The sequence below is a fragment of the Petaurus breviceps genome, unplaced genomic scaffold (genome assembly GCF_028583685.1).
Source record: "Petaurus breviceps papuanus isolate PSGF00001 unplaced genomic scaffold, PetGlider_PUasm1.0 164, whole genome shotgun sequence".
NCBI classification, from domain to species: domain Eukaryota; kingdom Metazoa; phylum Chordata; class Mammalia; order Diprotodontia; family Petauridae; genus Petaurus; species Petaurus breviceps.
Genome location: NW_027185735.1, coordinates 17,609,211 through 17,628,465, shown reverse-complemented (window position 1 = coordinate 17,628,465; position 19,255 = coordinate 17,609,211). Strand labels below are relative to the sequence as shown.

At 37.6% G+C, this 19,255-nt stretch overlaps 1 pseudogene; it reads right to left on the bottom strand.

Moving 5' to 3' along the window:
- The window catches only part of LOC138156938 (ATP-dependent 6-phosphofructokinase, muscle type pseudogene), a 25,073-nt pseudogene extending 10,772 nt beyond the window's left edge, over window positions 1-14,301 (bottom strand).
- Window positions 14,302-19,255: the final 4,954 nt, after the last annotated feature.

Here is a 19,255-nt window from a genome sequence, read left to right as displayed (position 1 = left end):
TGCCAAGAGAGGTACATGACATTGGGGTGACGGCCAGTTGTCAGCTTCAGCAGTGGTCCTTGGAGGTGGCTGCAGTTTCTGAAACTCTCAGTCCAGAAATGGTAAGGAGATCAAGCAACTGGCCAGAAAGAGAAAAGGACAGGGGTCCCTTTGCTGATGTTAGGTGGAGGCCCCTGTTGCATGGTCTATGCATCATTCCAGGTCGCAGTTCCAAGGCAGAGAAGAGTACTAGCATTTGTAACTATAGGAAAGCAAGGAAGCAGGGGCATCATCTCTTTCCCTTTCTTGTTCAAAAACTGATCATAAACATCTAGTGAATCATAAAACAAAGAGATACATGTTTACTAGGATTATTGATGTGGAGGAAATTCAGCATAGAGTACAAGTTGAAGAAAGATTTCCTATGGAAGGTGAAGTCCTCCAGATCAGTGGTGTCAAACACAAATAGAAATGGGTTACTGTACCTAAAGATCCCTGTGGACCACATATTAGAACATCACATATTTAACATTATGTTCTATTGTATTTTTATTTATTTTACTAAATATTTCCAAATTACATTTTAATTGAGATTAGGATATACTTAGGAGTGCTACAATGTGGTCCATGGTTCTCATGTTTGACATCACTACTCCAGATGATGCTATTTTTGTGTAAAAAATGCTGGTTATTAAAGTCCCAAGACCCCAAATCTCCTAAAACAGATTCAAAACAATTCAGAAGAATTTGGCCTGGGCACTCACATAAGAAGAATAAAGTAGATGAAAAATAATCATTGCCTAGATTTCATTTAGATGGTCAATACAGCTTGTCCATTGGCATAATTATCTGGGAATGATGTTACAGACAAGCAGTGGATTGATCTCAGAGTTAAATGAGAATGGTAGAGTAGGCTAAATTGCCTTCAGGGGAATTGCAAGAGTCAAAGATCCACCATTTGAAAACCAATATTCCATACTTTTTATTACATGACTTTAAGACATGCACTACAACAGTCACTAAGGAATTGAAAATAAAGAGGTCAGTGGAGAGACTCATGGTAGGTATGAACAGATTGAAACATAAAACAAATATGGAACTTCAAAAAAGAACAGGAGTAAAGACTGTCAAAGAAACATATTATTGAAAAAGAAGATGGACTGGTCCTATGGTGAGGGTAAGAGATAACTGATAGATAATGAGAGTACTCCACTGCTGTCCTGGCAATTTCGAGAGAAAGATAGGAAGGCCTCCAATGTGTAGAGTAGAACTTCTGAACCTGTGGGAGAACATGAATAGGAGAGGCACAGAATGTGTAAGAATAGGGTTGTGAACCTAAGATTAAGATGATGATATGAAAGATCTGAGATGAGCCAAGCTTTTATGACAAGCACTTTAGCAAAGATTTAAAATGGTATCAAGTGAAGCAATGATTTATTAAGACAAAAGTAAACACCACACTATATTTCAGGCTTATACAAGAAGATAACTAGAAGCCAGCAGACACTTTGAGTAAGGACATGCCAGGGGCATCTACTCTTGTAAAATGGGGCACAAAGGTAGCAGAATCCTGATTTTTGGAACCTCAGTAAGGTATAAAGTCAGCTTCTGGAATAGGATTGCTCACTGAAAAATAGAAACATAGGATCTGGACAATCCTTACTGATGGAATCCCCAAAGAGATCTATGACCAAAATAATCTCTGATATCCAGTTAATGCTTGTCAGGGTCTCAGGAGACAAATATAACTCCCAGTTAAAGAGTACACAGGGAAAAAGAAGAGGGGCAGTACCTGTGTTGAGCCACCAAGAGACAAAGTCAGGAAGTCAGAAAATATAAGTAAAAAGATTCTTGATATAACGAGTAACTGGAATGTATTGAACTAGAAGCAGAGGGTGGGAGGTGTTTGAGCATTGTCAAACCTTTGTAACTTTGATAGATTAGTGAATAACAACTTGAGTAGGGACAGTCTTGAAGCAGTGACTTCAAATATAAGATAATTGTAAAAGTATGAGGTAATGAGGATTTGAGTTAGGATAGTGGTCATATCAGAAGAGAGAGGGGATTATATATGAGAGTTATTGAGAAGATAGAATTGATAGGACTTAGGAACAGATTAGATGTGGGAGATGAGAGAGAATAAGGAGTTGCAGATAACACCTAAATTTAGAGTCTGGGAGGATATAGTTCTTTCAATAAAAATGGGAAAATTAAGAAGAATCTTCCAGTTGGGGATGGGGAGGAGACAACCCAGTTTCGGACTTGCTGAGTTTATGATGTGTATAAGGCATCCACTTTGAGATGTCTAATAGGTACCTGGAAATAGGAGATTGGAGGTGAGGAGGCTACATATGAGAACAAATAGATCTGAGAACCATCTGCATAGAGATGAAAATTGGACCAATGGGAGCTGATGAGATCATCAAATGAATAGTATAGAGAAAGAATAGAAGAGGGTCCAGGACAGAGTTTGAGGGATAACAGTTTGATCTGGATGAATATTAAGGGCAGGAGACTGAAGAGAAGTCAGACAGGTAGGAGGAGAAACAGGAAAGATCAATATGAGACAGAAAGAGAAAGAGAGAGAGAGAGAGATAAAGACAGAGACAGAGAGAGAGACAGAGACAGAGAGAGACAGACACACACACACACACACACACAGAGGGAGAGAGAGAGAGAGAAAATAGAAAGAACAGAGTATAAATGAGAAAAGAGTGATTGACAGTGTTAAAGTCTACAGAGAAGTCAAGAAGTTTGGACACCTCAGAAATATATATATTTGCTTATTTTTTTTGAAGGGGGGAAGACAGGGCAATTGGGGTTAAGTGACTTGCCCAAGGTCACATGACTAGTAAGTGTTAAGTGTCTGAGGCCAGATTTGAACTCAGGTCTTCCTGACTCCAGGGCCAGTGCTCTATTCACTACGCCACCTAGCTGCCTCCAGAATAATATATATATATATATATATTTATATTTATATAATATATATTTTTTTAATTGAAAAAACTCCTAAGTTTCAGTTAGAGGTAAGAGAAAATAAATATACAACTTTCCTCATCCAAGTCTATAGACCCTCTGAAATCCATTCCCAGACCCTTTGGGGGAAGATCTATGGATCTTGAATTAAGAACCTCTGACTTAAAGTATTTCTTCATTGTGTTTACTGTTTTCTTCTGTTTGCTCATGTCTCTAATAATAATTTTCTGGAATGGAACTTTGTGCTAAGACTAGATTCTATTTTCACATTCTTGGAAAAGGAGTGGAGTACTGCTTGGTTATGTTACCTCAGAAGTATAGATACCATTGTCTCTATGATAGTGGATTGCCAAACCTTGGTCCCTAGCCAATCATCTGCATAAGACCCGACATGAATCTGAGAAATGTAATTAGGTTGATCATTACAAGTAAAGGTGAAGTCCCTCATTGAGGGAAGTCTGCTCTAAAGCAGAGGAGGATTATCCAATCCAACCACCTTATTTCACAGATGGGGAAACTGAGACCTGAGGAAGTCAACTGACCTGCTTAAGGTCATACATGTAATAAATGTCAGAAGGAGGATTTGAACTTAGGTCCTCTGACTTCAGAGCCTTTTAATGTACCCTAAAGGAGTGTGTATTTGATCCTAGAGGCAAAAGGGAGGCACTGAAATTTAATGATTAGGACAGTGACATAGTCAGATTTGTGCTTTGGAAAAATTACTTTGATACCAGAATTATACATAGATCCTTTGTAGCATGGTAGAAGCCATCACAATTTGTGCTTTTACTTGTATTTCCTTAGAGCACCCAGGGTTTCCTCTATGCCATAATAAGGCAATGAGAATAGAACTTTGTGAAGAAAAGCAAGTTAAAGGGGAAATGGAATTTGATTTATATACAATTTTTCAGACACATCTCTATCCTATAAAGGACAGTATGAGGCCAATTTAAGCTGAAAAGGTATTCTTGCCTAAATATTTATGAGAGGTACTATTGTTTTAAGTGTAAGAGATAAAGAGAAACTGCTAAAGTACATTTAAAAAGTGACAGATAATATTTTCACCCTTTATCAGGATTCTTTATCCTTGAGGATTTCCCTTTCATTTTGTGTTTTACCACCTAGAATCATTTACCTAGTTCTCCGAAGGCCATTGATTAGAAATCCCTAAAACTATTTGGAAACACAGACACATGCTTAGAATTGTTTTTAGAAGAACTTGCATTGCAAATCAACAATTAATATACTTTTTAGTGAACAAAAACTTTATTGAGACATAATCTATCAGATATAATTAGGGCAAAAAAGAAGATAAAAACATAGAGGGATTAAATAAAAACTTGCTATCTAAATTATAGAGGCTTACTAAAGTATGAAATATGTGTGATTAAACAGGATTAATTACTGGGACAGAATTTCTGATCGATCCTTTGAATATTCAATTTTTAATATTTTTTCCCCTAATTTTAACTCATCTTTAGCTTGTGCAATGTTACTTTTTGATATCAGCTTTTTCAGATCTAGGGATAGAGTAGGAAATGATTTCAAGGAGGTTTGAGATGAAGAGAATGGGAGAAGAGGGAGCTCACCTTGAAAGGCTTCAGTTTTTTCGGTAAAGAAGAAAGATTCTCGCTGAAAGAGAGGAAGGAAAAGGAGCTGGGGGAGTGGTTGAGGAGAGACTTCTTATTCTTTTTAGTTTAGGAATTCAGAGTGCTCATTTGATTCAATATCTTCATTTAATAATATGCTTTTGATGATGGGTTATTAGGCCTGTTCTTTGACAATAGTGGTACCACTGTCAACAAAGTTATTAGATCATATATCTCAAAAGGATTTTTAGGAGAGAAAATTAGGAAAGGCATAAGAAGAGAAAACTCCCCAATGATATTTTCCAGTATTTCTAGGCATCTTCCAGAAATCCTGGATATCTCCATCAGATATCAATGGCCTTTCTCTTTTTTGTCCCTAAATTGAGATTATCTTTGTCAAATAGAGAGGTACAGAAAAAAAAGGCATTAGTCTGTTTGATGACAGTAAGAGGAAAAGATCCAAAAGTGATCTCTGGATCTCTGGAGTCTCTGATATTAGGGGTAGTTCTAATTATTGCCAGCTGATAACTGTGACATCAGTTCTCTGGTTCTCAAATGAAGGAAAGAAATCTATTCTTTTACCCCTTTTCTGCCTTTCCTACACTTTAGAAAGGTTGTGAAATCTTTAGTGCTTCATTGCCCCTCTTGAGAGCTTTATGGGCAGGTGAACAATCACTGTAATTCTGTAAATTAGATGGAGAGGTTGAAATAGCAAGAAGTTAACAGATCTGTAGTGGGGAAAAGGAAGGAGAGAAACTTCCCTTGCAACATTGTACCACATATGTTAGAGTAGGGCATCTTTGATAGGTCTGGGCTAGCCACAATGGTCTGGTAGCTCAGATTCAAGGTACAAATGAAGTGAAACTTGTAAGCTAACAGTCAACAAAAGGACTTTTACTTAGCAATAGAAGTAGGAAGCTATTTAGATATTGTTGATTCAAATGAATAGAGCTTTACTGTGTTGGTGCTGTTCATGTTGCTGATGTGTTGATCAGGAACTGGAAGAAGGAGCAGGGTAAATATTTGTGATCTGGCTTTTAATACCTAGAGTATCAGAAAATTACACCATGGGCCCAAGCATTTAGTCACTTGTGACAATGAGGTCTTAATTTCAGCACTTTTTAAAGGAATAGAACTAGGTGAGTCCTCATGGTGGGGATTCTTAGCCTCTTAGTTTAGAAGTCTGGTTTCTCTAGAGTTATTCCATGTTCCAGACCGAGCTATGAGCTAAGTGACATACAACTCCAGAGACTGACTTTACTATATCTGGAATGAGGAGGAGGAGAAGGGAAGAAGGAAGAAGAAGAGGATGATTATGATGATGGTGATGGTGAGAATAATGATGATGATGATGATGATTTTTCTTTGGCTTGGGACCTGTGATTTTATCTGTGTAAGAACTTCTACTATCAAAGAAGCTTGGTAACTCTATCATAACTTATATCCTTAGGCTGTTATTGTGATCACTGAGAAGTTAAATGACTTGCTATTTGTCAGACCAGCTAATATTTGTCAAAGGCAAGAATAGAAGCCAGACCTTCCTGACTCCAAGGCCCCAGTCTGCCTCTCAATAATAATGATAATATTAATAATAATAATATTGGATATTTAACTCTCATTTTATAATTTTCAAAGCAGTTTATACATGTGATCACATTAGTTGCTCTCATGGTAGTATATTTGTGTCCAGATTTCAATTATGGAAGAAAGAAGCAACAAAAAATAAACAACTCATTAAGTTAAAGCTGGTTTTAATCCTCTTTTTAGGGGGTTGCTTTTTACTAATAAAGCAACTGGCATGAGGTTTTTGGCAGATTTGTGATAGAAACCACATTATGTTTGATGAGATGCATGCTCCTATTTGAGCTATGTCCAAAAAGGGGCAGATGGAAGGTTTTTACAAAAAATCCCAGTTAGCATGAGTCTGGAATTCCTAATTTTCTTTTCTTTTTTTCCTTTTAAGCAATAAATAGGTCTCAACAGATGGAATAACATCCTAGTTAGAGGCATGATTTCAAAAGTTACAAATTGTAAACAACTTATTTCAATCCATAGAGAATCAACTACATGCAAATAAGAAGCAAAACCTATACCTGGAGAGCCTCGAATATCAGACTCTTTTCTGAGTGGTACTGTGTGGTTTAAAGATACTGACAAATCCATAATCATGAAGTAGTCTCTGCCACATTTCTGTTGCTGTTTGTTTTGATTATATGGTTCTTTAGCAGATTATTAATGTAATTTATCTTTAGCATTTTAATGATGTGGAAAATACTGTGTCTTTCTAGATGGAAAAGCTCTGTGGTATAACTGATTGTGCCAGATGGGGCAAAGGAAGACTCACATGCCTAGATACAAAGTTCACCAGGCATGACTTTGCAGATGTTTTATCTATAGTGTTACTGATTACATCAGATGTACCTAGTCAGGAAACACGAGTCAGAGATCCTCAAGTTGGCCATCTCCATCAGATATCAATGACCTTTTTCTTTTTTGTTCCTAAATTGAAATTGTCTTTTCCAAACAGAGAGGCATGGAAAAAGAGGCATTAGCTTGTTTGATGACAGTAAGAGGAAAAGATCCAAAAATGAAATATGGGAAAAAATACCCAAAATATGATATCCAAGAGATTTGTAGATAATCCATCATGAATATGTGAGCTCATTCATTTCTTGGGTGCAGTGGTGTTTGGTCCTACTAATGTAAACAACAAAAATGCAACATGATGAATTCCAGCATCCTGTTCCAGCACTCCATATCTTCCATACAGAATCTAGTTCCCAGCTTAAGTTTACACAGTCCTTTAACTAAAAAGGACAAATGTACATTCTGTGAGTTGACTATGTTGTAACAGAATATCTGCTATGCTGCTAATTGTCACCACTTCAACAGCTGTAATGGCTAGGAAGTTATTGTTTAGAGTTATATTTCCTTCTTGACTGAGGGCAGCCCAAGTCTATGTTATCTTCCTCCTCCTCAGGATCTAGCACATGAAATAGGCCCTGAGATTGCATGTAGATGAGGATATGGAAGGTTTTCTTTGAGTCGTTAATGTTTTCCATTTTCCCTTGACACAAGTGCTAGTCCAACCATCTGGGTTCCAGCTGGTAAACCGGGATCTGGCTTATTACAACAGGCCAACCATAGAACGTGACTGTTGAAAGGAAACTCAGAAGCCAGAGTGCCAGAGGGTTGGTGTTGGAGTTAAGAAATCTTGGGTCCAAGTCCCACTTCTGACACTTAAAACTGGATGACAACAAGCAAATGATTTACCCTCCTTGAATCAATGTTTCCTCATCTAAGAAGTGCAGATAATAAAATCTCATAGGGTTGATGTGTGACTCAAATGAGACAACATATATATGTATATATATATATATATATAAAATACTGTATAAACCTCATGTAAATTTATTCTGTTTGTCATTGTTAGAATCACCTGCAGCAACATATTTTTTAAATTAGGAAAACTCTACAAGAATCCTTGTGAGGCTAATCATTCAATGTTTGTTTCAAGACAGAAATGGGAGATTCACTACTCCTTATGGTAGAATACTGGGGGCAGCAATAAGTGGAAGGAAGTTTTCCCTCATATATATACATATATATGTCTCTGTAACTTTCATATATACACAAATAAACACATGCACACATATATGTTCATGCATATATACACATACACACATGTGCACACATATACGGATTATACAATGTGTAGATATACATACATACATACACATAAATCCATCCATCCATCCATCCATCCATCCATCCATCTATCTGTGTCTCTGTAACTTTCACCTACAGGAACTAGTTCTCTCTTCTACAACCAAGAAAACAAGTCTAATTTCTCTTTCAAGTAACAGCCTATCAAAAATTGGAAAAAACTATTACAACCCCCACAAAGGTTTTGCTTTAAGCATCCACAATTCCATCAAATGAGCCTCCTTTGCCAGGGTTTAAAATTCTTTCGTTATCTTGGTTGCCCTCCTCTGCATCTATTCCAGTTTTTCAATGTTTTTCATAAAATTCCTTACACAGAATGGAACACAATGCTTCAGAAGTGATTTGACCAGGGCAGAGAATGGGGAGATTTTCACTTTGTTCTAGAAACAATGCTTCTATTGTATAGTTCAATATTACATGAACATTTTTGACTGCCAAGTCACATTTTGGACTCAGGTTGAACTTTCAGTCTTCTAAAATCCCAGGCCTTTTTTTTCTTTTTAGCATTTTATTGATATTTCCTTCCTTCCTTCCTTCCTTCCTTCCTTCCTTCCTTCCTTCCTTCCTTCCTTCCTTCCTTCCTTCCTTCCTTCCTTCCTTTCTCTCTTTCCTCCTGTTCTTGTTCTTCTTTTTCTTGTTCTTCTTGTTCTTCTTCTCTGTCTCATTTTCCAACAACCAACCTCACCCTCCACTAATATGACCTTCCCTTCTAACAAAGAAGTATAGTTAAGCCAAACAAACTGGCATATTCACCACATCCAATACTATATGTCTCATTCTGCATCTATAGATCCACTACCCCTAAACCAAGAAGAACAAAGTATATTTCATCATCAATACTCTGGAGTTAATATTGATTGTTGGGAGACAAAAAGGCCTGAGCCAGGACTCAGATCATATCAGTGGACCCGAATATCAAAGACCTCTTTGAGATGGGACTTTTCATCAAGTTAGCTCCTGAATTCTTTGTTATGGGTTACACTTATAAGGATGTTACATGAGTTCTGAGATCAATAGGCTATACCCCAAGATTTTAGTTATTAAGAGCTAAAATATTTGATTCAGCACTCAGATATCTTTGAGTGGTCAGCTCTAAACATGATGTCTATTGAGGATTGCAGCTTTGGTTTTGAAGTTTGCTCTCAATTGTATCCATTTATGACTGAGGCCTAGATCAAAGGTCTTACCCTAAGACTTTAGTCTCCTAGATAACAAATCCTTATCAAATTATCTATTCTGTGCTACTTCCAGGATACAACAGACTAGGTAATGATTAGAAAACTAGAGTCCCCTTCCTTTGTCTCATTGCTCTGTAAAAACCTTGTCTTAAGAATCAATAAATGGAGTTCATCATTCTTCCTTGAACTACCCACATGGCCTGGTCATTTCTTATTCATGTCTCAGAATCATGCTAAGTGCTAGACACTGAGCAGCACATGGCAATTGATCATTGTATTGATCTAAATTCTTGTATTTTTAGTTCTGTTTTCCTTCACATAATGGTTATTGTGTACATTCTTCTCTTAATTCTACTAACCTCACTCTGTATCATTTCATACAAGTCTGCCCAATTTTCTTTTTCTTCTTTTTTTTTAGGGGAAAAAGCAAGGCAATTGGGGTAAAGTGACTTGCCCAAGGTCACATAGTTAAGTAAGTGTCAAGAGTCTGAAGCTGGATTTGACTCCTGACTCCTCCTGACTCCAGGACCAGTGCTCTATTGACTGTACCACCTAGCTGCTCCCCAATTTTCTCTGAAATCTTTATAGTCATTACTTCTTAAGACATGATAATATTCCATTACTATCATATACCTCAATTTGTTCAACTATGGCATAAAAAATGAACACCAATATATTTTTCAGTTTTTTGTTACTACAAAAAGTGAGAGTGAGAATTGGGTGGCAGGTGGACTCCAAAGGTGAATGAGAAGTCCTGAAAAGCATTTGGCAAGTCCTCACACTAGAGGTGCTATAGTCTTTTCTGAATACCCCATGCATTCCAGTAAAACTATTTTGGCAGATAGGCTAGACCAGGTTGAGGGTGACCATTGGGCCACAGACTTGTCAGTGAGTTAAGGAAATATTTACCCCAAGCATGTGAAAAACAGCAGAATGAGTGGATGAGAAAAATTTGTTCCAATGGCCAAGAAGGTGGCAGAAGCAGGTGCTATGGAACTCTTAGAGTTTGGTCACCCATTGAAGACACCAAGATCATCCAGTGTATTCCAGGCCATAGCTGATTATCCCGACTTTTGTCTTGCCACTGAACTTCAATGACTCAGAGAGAGTGAAGCAGATGACTTTGCACAATTCTCACTTAAATCCAGTTAATTCATAGGTGAAGACATCACTCCATGATGTGATTGGCTCTTTTCAAAAACAAGGGATGAACAACAACAACTACTAAAAAAAATATTGGCATCAATATTTTGATGTGTATATGGGATCTTTCTGTCTTTTACCTTTTAGGATGCATACCTAATAGTGGGTTTCTCTGAGTTAAAGACCAATCTCAACTAAAATCTTGCCTTCTGCAGGAAGAATTTGCAAGTCCTCCTTTGTGCTTTTCTTCTAAAATCCATTTATACTGCACACATCTTGTTTGCACATAGTTGTTTGCATGCTGTTTCCTCCACTGGGTTGTGAGTGCCTTGAGAACAGGGATATATTTTATTTTTTGTCTTTCTTTGTGTCACCCTGCTTAGCACAGGGCCTGGCTCATGTTGTTGTTGTTGTTGTTCAGTTGTGTCCAAATCTTCATGACCCCATGCACACCAGTATTGTCTATGGGGTTTTCTTGGCAAAGATACTGGAGTAATTTGCCATTTCCTTCTCCAGGGGATTAAGGTAATCAGAGTTTAAGTGGCTTACCCAGGATCACACAGTTAGTCAGTGTCTGAGGCCCTATTTGAACTCAGGTCTTCCTGACTATAAGCCCAGTACTCTATTCACCGAGCCACCTAGCTGCCTCCATCTGGCACATGTTGTTGTTATTCAGTTGTTTTCAGTTATGTCCAATTCTTCATGACCCCATTTGAGATTTTCTTGGCCATTTCCTTCTTTAGCTCATTTTGCCGGTGAGGAGATTGAGGCAAGCAGGGCTAAGTGACTTGCCCAGGGTCATACTGCTAGTAAATAACTGAGACCAGATTTGAACTCAGGAAGATGGGTTTTCCTGACTCCAGGTCAGGTGCTCTTTTGACTGTTACTTAGGTTCATGCAGTATGCATTTAATAAATTCCTTTTGATTGACTGAAATATTGGTAGCCACATCTTCCTTTACTCTACTTTTTCTTTTAATTTTTTCCAACCCATGCGGGTTCAATTTCATCTAATAAAATTGAGTTTGTTGTTCCAGTCTGTCATTTTTTTCTTATACTCTTTATTTTGTCATCAAACAGATTTGCTTTATTTTGTGAGCAAATTTAATAATCAAGCCATATGAGAGATTAGGGACATTTAGCCTGGAGAAGAGAAGATTTAAGTGCAATATGAGAACTGTCTATAAATACTTGAGGCTGTCATATAGAAGAATGATGATATCTATTCTGTTTGACCTGAAGTGGGTAGAACTAGAAGCAACTCACTGTCTTGGGGAGGGGAGAGATAAAATTTGGAACTCAAAACTTAAAAAACCCAAATGTTAAAAATTGTTTTATGTGTAATTTGGAGAAAATAAAATATTATTAAAAATGTAATAATCAGTGTTATCTTTTTTAGGAAGGAGGTCTTTAAGCAAATGCTGGAAATACTTTTCAAGTGTGTTGTAGAGAGTTTTCAAGTATAGGTTAGAATGAATGGCCTCAAAGTTGTCTTCCAACTATCTTCCTCTGATAGTCTATGATTCTGATTTCTGCCTTCCATCCATTGTCTTTCATAGGCCCACCCATGACAACTAGAAGTTCTTATCTTTTCTTGATCTTCTTCTTTCTTTAAAGATTGGTTAAAGGCCCCTTTTATTTCCTTAACATTCATCAAAGCTTCTTTTGGACTTTGAGTATGATATTCACCCTGGGCCCTATTCAAGGGTAGAATTAGGAAAGGCTTTGCCATGCATTGGTCTGAGGACCTCATATGGCACAGGTTGAGGGTCCTAGAGTTAGAGGCCAGGGAAAGGTTGGGTCAAAAGCCTCAAGTTGGTTTTGAAGAGCCAGGAACTCATGATCAGGTATATTTTAGATGCTGTGTAAAAGTCAGCACAAGGAAAGTCAGAAGTTGAGGAGCAAGGGAAGGGATAAGGTCTGGGGACCAAGAAGTTGGGTCTAATTCTGGGAGAGCAGAGAAAGTCTTAGTCCTACACAGACTTCACACAAAATTTGCAGCACTGATCTTGTTGTGGTCATGTGTATTTTTTTATGCCAACACACTTGCTCAGTCTATGTTAGGCCTAGCTAGGCAGTTTCTTACCATTAGCGGTGGCATTGCTCTCTGAGAAAACAGCTGTTTTGAAGTAGTGCTGGACATCAAACTTCCTTACCATTTGCTCATAGAGCTGTGACATCTTTTTGCAGTCTTCCTTAGTCATCTACTACTGTTTTCATCTTCTGAGTATGCCTTTTTAAAAATCTTAGTTGTCTTTTGAGTTTCCTGCATAGCCACATTAGGGCCCTTTGATCCTCAGAAGAATAATTTATTCAGAATTTCCTTCTGGAAAGTTTATTATCCTTGAGCTGACATCTTATAGAATTTTGGGCCTTTGAGTCCTCTTTATCCTTTCTCTAAGCTTTTTGAAACCTGTTCTGTCAAATTTAGAGGACATTTCAGACCCACCCCTTCACTGTATATATATCACTTCATCATATAAACATATTAAAATATGTTTGTGTCTGCTGCAAAAGATTGCTTGAAATAACTATTGTAGACATCAGAATAAATACAATTAGGACAGAGAAAAAGTTGACAATATATTGGACTTGGAATCAAGAAGACCTGAGTTCAAACATACCTCTAACTTTTACTAGTTGTGTGACAGTGGTCAAGCCATATAACTCTTCATCTAGCAATATGCAGTCCCGTCTGTAGAGAGCCCTACCTGTGATGAGAGGCCTGTCCCTCTGTGACTCAAAGGAAGGCAGAATAGAGATCTCTAGCTTCTTCTTCCCTGCCTCTTTCTCCAAGGGAAACTTTCATTCCTGCCAGGAGGGGAAACAGGAACTCTGCTCTTCTCACAGAGATGGGGTTTTAGGCTAAAAGTATAGCTATCTACTCCCTTAAATATTCTTAGTCCAGGGGATAAGATATAGTTTCATCTAACTTTTGGATGGTTTGTCATTTTGGGGGAAAGGTATTTTAGAGAAAGTATACAAGGGAGAATATATACTGGAAAATGTAGAGTGAAGGAGCTCTCCTATTAGAAGCAAGATAACTCAGTTCAACCAAGAGAGAGTGCCTTAGATCTCAATCAAGGGGAAACTTCCCAAAGTCTCTAGAGCATCAAGTTGGGAATAAGTACATGATAGAGACTGTCTACTCCTCCCATATCTTCCCAGTCTTTTCCTTCAGCATCCTGAAGTGGGGTTGACCTCTTTCATCTTCTCTCTTGAAACTCGAAGCCAACTCCATGTTATTCTCTCTCTCTCTGTATCTCTCTGTGTCTCTCTGTCACTCTTTCTCTCTCTCTCTCTCTGCCTCTCTTTCTCTCTGTCTTTGTCTCTCTCTCTCCCTCTCACTCTGCAATTGAGTTTAAGTGACTTGCCCAGAATCACACAGCTAATAAATATCTGAGACTGTATTTGAATTCAGGTACTCCTGATTCTAGGACCATTTCTCCAATTGTAGTGCCACTAGCTACCCTCTCATGCTACTCTCAAAGAAGACTTGCTTGGAAAGTTCCAAAAGAAACTTGCTGAGAACTGAAGCTCTCACTTCTCACAAACTCTGCCCTGCCCACTCATGTAGGGCAAGGCCTTCATCTCCATCAATAAGGACAGAGTCACTACCAGTGCATTTGGCACAGGGATTACAGCTACTGTTTTTGGTATATCTTTAAATACTACTGTAGCTGCTATTTTTGCTATATCTTTAAATACCATTGGGCCAAAATTTTTTCAGTCCCTTGCAAAGATCAGCTGGGACAGGTCTAAAACTTATAAATATACAGTAGAAATACGAACACTTGTGCTTTAAAACAACAAGGCTGATTTTCCTGGCCAACTAAACTTTGGTACATTGAAACTAAAATAGAACAAATACAGATTAACATGTAGTAGACATGGCACTATATAGAGCATCACTTGATTCTCTATAGCATACCTTTGCTCTCTCTCTCTCTCTGTAGACAGATAGATATAGCATATCTATAAGATATTATAGTGGCAACATGCCTAACAACATATAAGATATTTAATAATACACATTGTGGAAGTATATGCATATCCATATCCATAGTATCAAAAGTAATAAGCATGGCTAACCAACAAAGCAAAGCTGACTAATTGCAACAATATCAATTGACCTATGCATAAAATATGCATATGCACAACAATCAGCAAATAGACATTGCTATAGCATAAACATAACAGAAAACAGAGTCAAATGTACATAGAAACTAAATAAAAGCAAACATACTCAAACATGCAGTAATTCACACAGAACAGCAAATATGCAATTACATACAAGGCACATTTCATGTGACTAATCTCTTGTGTTATGGTCTAGAGACATATTTAACTATGTCTTCACGTTTATCCATAACATTATAACTTAGCCTAGTGCTTGGTCCAAAAGATCTAGCTGTGCTGTCATTGACTGAATTCTTAGCAGCTACAGGATCATTGTAGACTTGTGTATTTATAACTGGGATGGCAACCATTCCAGTTTTGCTATCAGTATTTTCTAGCTTTATGGATTTAATATGTACCCTATGAGCCTCTATAGCAGTTTTAGTCATGAAAGGTGCTGCCTCTGGGTTCAGTTTTCCTGCTTTCTAATAATACACAGTTTCTTTCACTGGATGTATCACTTTCAGAAAGTCTTTGTACAGTTGGCAAATAGTATCTTTTTCTAGTCTTTTCCTAGGTAAGTGTATATAAGTTCTTTCTACCTGCTTATTAGCATAGGTGGTTGGCAGTGAATAGTCTTGATAGGGCCTTCCATGCTCTGGCACTATTTTGTAAATAGGAAAGTTGCCAAGTCTCTCAATGACCTTGAATGAGTTAGCTTTCTATCAGTTAGCTAACTTGTGGGTCTCTTAAGTGATAAAAACAGTCTTATCCTTTTCTTCCTTGAACATAAGAATCTGAGAGTATCTGCTATGTAAGTCCAGTACTGAAAACCACTGGCTGCCTAGCAATCAGTCAGTCTAGGGCACCTTGCAACTATGGCGCAGCATATTGGTCTACTTTTGTCCTTTTGTTCAAATTTCAGTAACCCACACAAATACCTATCTTTCCATTTTTCTTAGATACCACAATGATCACCATGATGGTGATACCTAAGGCTGTTAGATTCTGTGATAGTGTCATTAGTCAGCATTTCTGTGAGATGGTTTCTGAGATCCTCCATCAAAGACAGCGAAATCTTTCTAGATCTTTCTTTTTTTGAAAGATCTGGAATCATCTGGATACTGTGACTTGCACTTCAAGCATATTCCATGTCCCACTCATGCCTGAGGTTAATCCTCTTGGTGAGATCCTGCCTCAACCTACCCTTCCACTCTTGTGGTATTGAGGAATCCCCAAGTCAAATACTTCAAGATCCAGCACAGAGGGTGAACATTTGGGACTCTTATGATGTTCACTGGAACGTCTTTCCTCTATCCTATTGTAAGTTTCTGTACAGTCTTTATGGATGGTCAAAATATGCAGGTATTGAGGCTCAATTTATTGTTAGAATTTTGAAAAGACTATGCTATGCGGGAAAAAATATTTTATTGTTTATTAATATTGTTTGAACCTAGCTTTATGGGGCTAGAAGATTATCTAATCCAAAGCTTATGTTATAGGTTAGGCTGACCTCAGAGATTCTCTAGGGAGCTGGAATGCTTAAATCCTACCCATTTTGGGTTTTAGGTTAATCCATAGGTTATGTTTTGGGTTGCCCAAATTTGAACATTTATACTTGCCTGCTGAAATACATCTCAAACTGCCCTGTTTACATGTGGTGAATCAGGAAAATATTCTTATGCTCTTATCTAAACTCTATATAACATAACCTCACAAAAATTTGAACCATATCCTTCCCCCCACCCCCCATTCTCCTTTGCTAAAAAATGCTTTAATAAAATCCTTTCTAAAGCTATTTCAGATTTTGAGGTTTGTTCTCTACTGATAATTACCAATGTCTGACACTCCAGTGAGCATTGTAGAATCTGGACATACCAGAAGCAGAGTGTCTGCTTTTCTGCTATCACCAACACCTTCCTTAGGGAATTTCAAGCTCAGCTGGATATATCTCAGGTATGGATAGTCTTTATCACTCAAACCACCAAGTCCAAGCCCTGTCATAGTTTTTTTTTGATGGCCATGTTTTATTCATCCTTTTCTTTAAACAGGTTAACCAAAGATACAGACAGTATTCAGTAAAATTAAATAGGTGAAATGAATTTTCAAGAGACTGAGATGCTACATGATACATTTAACCTAATTTTATTCATGCTTGCTTTGGGATGGGGAATAGATCATTCAGTAAAAACATACAGTAAAAACAAAATATGTCTTACCATATACAACTTATAACCTACAATAATGAGGTACCTTAATTAGGTCCATGCAAACAAGTCTAACATTACAATAAAAAAATGAACACAACTGAGACTTCTAGGAGCATTTTATAATTAATTCCTAATTTTTCTTTGTAGATAGATCAAGCACCTCCAAAATACAAATTCCTATACACAGTGAGCGCTTTACTTAAAATGAACACTTAGGTAAATTGAGTATGTGGACAGCCTCAGAACAAGCTGACATTATAATATTCAGCTAGGTAGGCAACAAACCATAGTGCCAAATGGAAAAACTTTATTTGCAAATAAATTTCAAAAAACTAAGTTAACTTTCTATAATTAAATACAGAAAATATGCTGATTTGCTAAAATAAATAGGATGTGGTGTATTAACACTTCACTAGAAAGAATGCATACCAGAACACTTAAAAACAGTGAATGATTCTTATTAAGAAGTTACTATAATAATGCTGGCTAAATAGAAGTGCATATTGTGAAGCACTATGGGTGGTACATGTTTTGCCACATACTTCTGTTACCTTGAGGTAGATAACACCATGTATACCAAATTTGGCATTCTTTGTTATAGATTTTAAAAGTATTTTACCCAAATACCTGTCATAAAAATAGAAAATGATGGTAATTTGAAATCCACTCTTCAGGACAGCATTACAGTCCATAGTCTCAATTTTTCCTATCACTGCATGAGGCTCTATGAGTCCAAGTAACAAAGACCCATTGGGAATTGATGATGAGGTCAATGTGACTGTTTTTGAGACCCAGGAGGATTTTCTTCCCTGGCCCCCTTCCAGTTTCCTAAAGATAGATCAGGAGATTTTAACTTCTTCATGTCCAAGGCTACATTCCCTTTGCCAGTATACCCAACACAATAATGACTATCTAAACCACAATTATAACAGAAGATGGATCAGTTACTCTGATGGGTTAGCTGATGGAGGTAGTCTTATGTCAGACTCTCCTGCCTTCCATTCCCTTGGTCTTCTACCTTTCCAAGGAGGATAAGATTGTGCATTGTTTAATTTCTTACTTAATTGTCTCAGGATCTATGACTGCCATTCAGCACTGGTGGTGCTATTGTCCTGCTTTGCTCCTGTGGCCTACACTCAAGAAGCCCTGGAGCCTGCTGAGGCTGAGTCCTGTGTATTTTATTGATTCTTGAAGTTCAAGACTACCTCTCTTTCTCTCCTCTATCCTCTAATCCAGCTTGCAAAAAGAAGTGGGAAAACAGTCCCCGAAGGGACCCCAAGGATGGCAACTGCTTCAGAGATTGTGCCTGTTAGTGAGTAGGAGAAATTCTGCCTATGTACTCTAGAAATGTACTGATATACTGAGACCAGAAGAGGGGAATAATAATGGTAATTATTATAATAATAAGGGTAGTAATATGAAGAGTTTGAGCCTCCTCTTCCCAAGGACCATGTGTGTGCGTGTGTGTGCATGTGCAAAGGGACAGTGTGTCCTCAGGCGTGTCAGGAATGTTTTGTAGCTACTGTTTCTTACTATGTATTTAAATACCTTTTTCTAGAAATTATTTGATGTTAACTTGTAGACTAATATTGGGGGAACACTGTATGGGAGCTCATCATCAATAGTATTAAAAATGACAACCCTGAGTGGAGTAGTAATCTACCAATATACCAACTCGTCCTTCCATCTTTGTCCTGTGTTGTTGGATATTGCAACTCTGGTAGTCTCTGCCAACAACTCTTTTTGCTAGTGGAACCTCTCTGATAAATCTCCTAAACTAATGGGTTTCTTGAATTCATCTATTTCAGGGTATTCACTCACCTAATATCAAGAAAAAATAAACACAAAAGAAACAGGTGCCAGTGGCTGTGTTGAGGTTTAAAATGTTGAGATTTAGTTTTAGGGGTGTTAGACACCCCAAAATACCAATATGCCAGGTCCTGCCAAATGAATTCACCTCAAACTTTCTCTCAGCCAAAGAAAACAAAATTTATTAAAGATTCACTTTATTGGGTAGACTCTTAAGGAGTCAAAGCATTTGTGACTGTGATATATTGACAAGCAGGCCAGAACAATCTGACACAGACTGAGTCTGAGATAGATTGAATCTGAGCACCTTCGTGGAGGCAAGATGGATCTTATATACAGAAAGACTGTAGGAGGGATCTAGGAGTGGTCTTGTAGTCTGGGAGAAGGGGTCTAGGGAGGATCTTGATGGGACTGAGATCAGACTCCAGTAACCAAGAGAATGGGATTTTGATGGGATCAAGGGAGAACAGGGTAACAGGTTGTAATGTAATGCCAAGGAAAGGCAACTTCCCAAGGTTCAGAATACC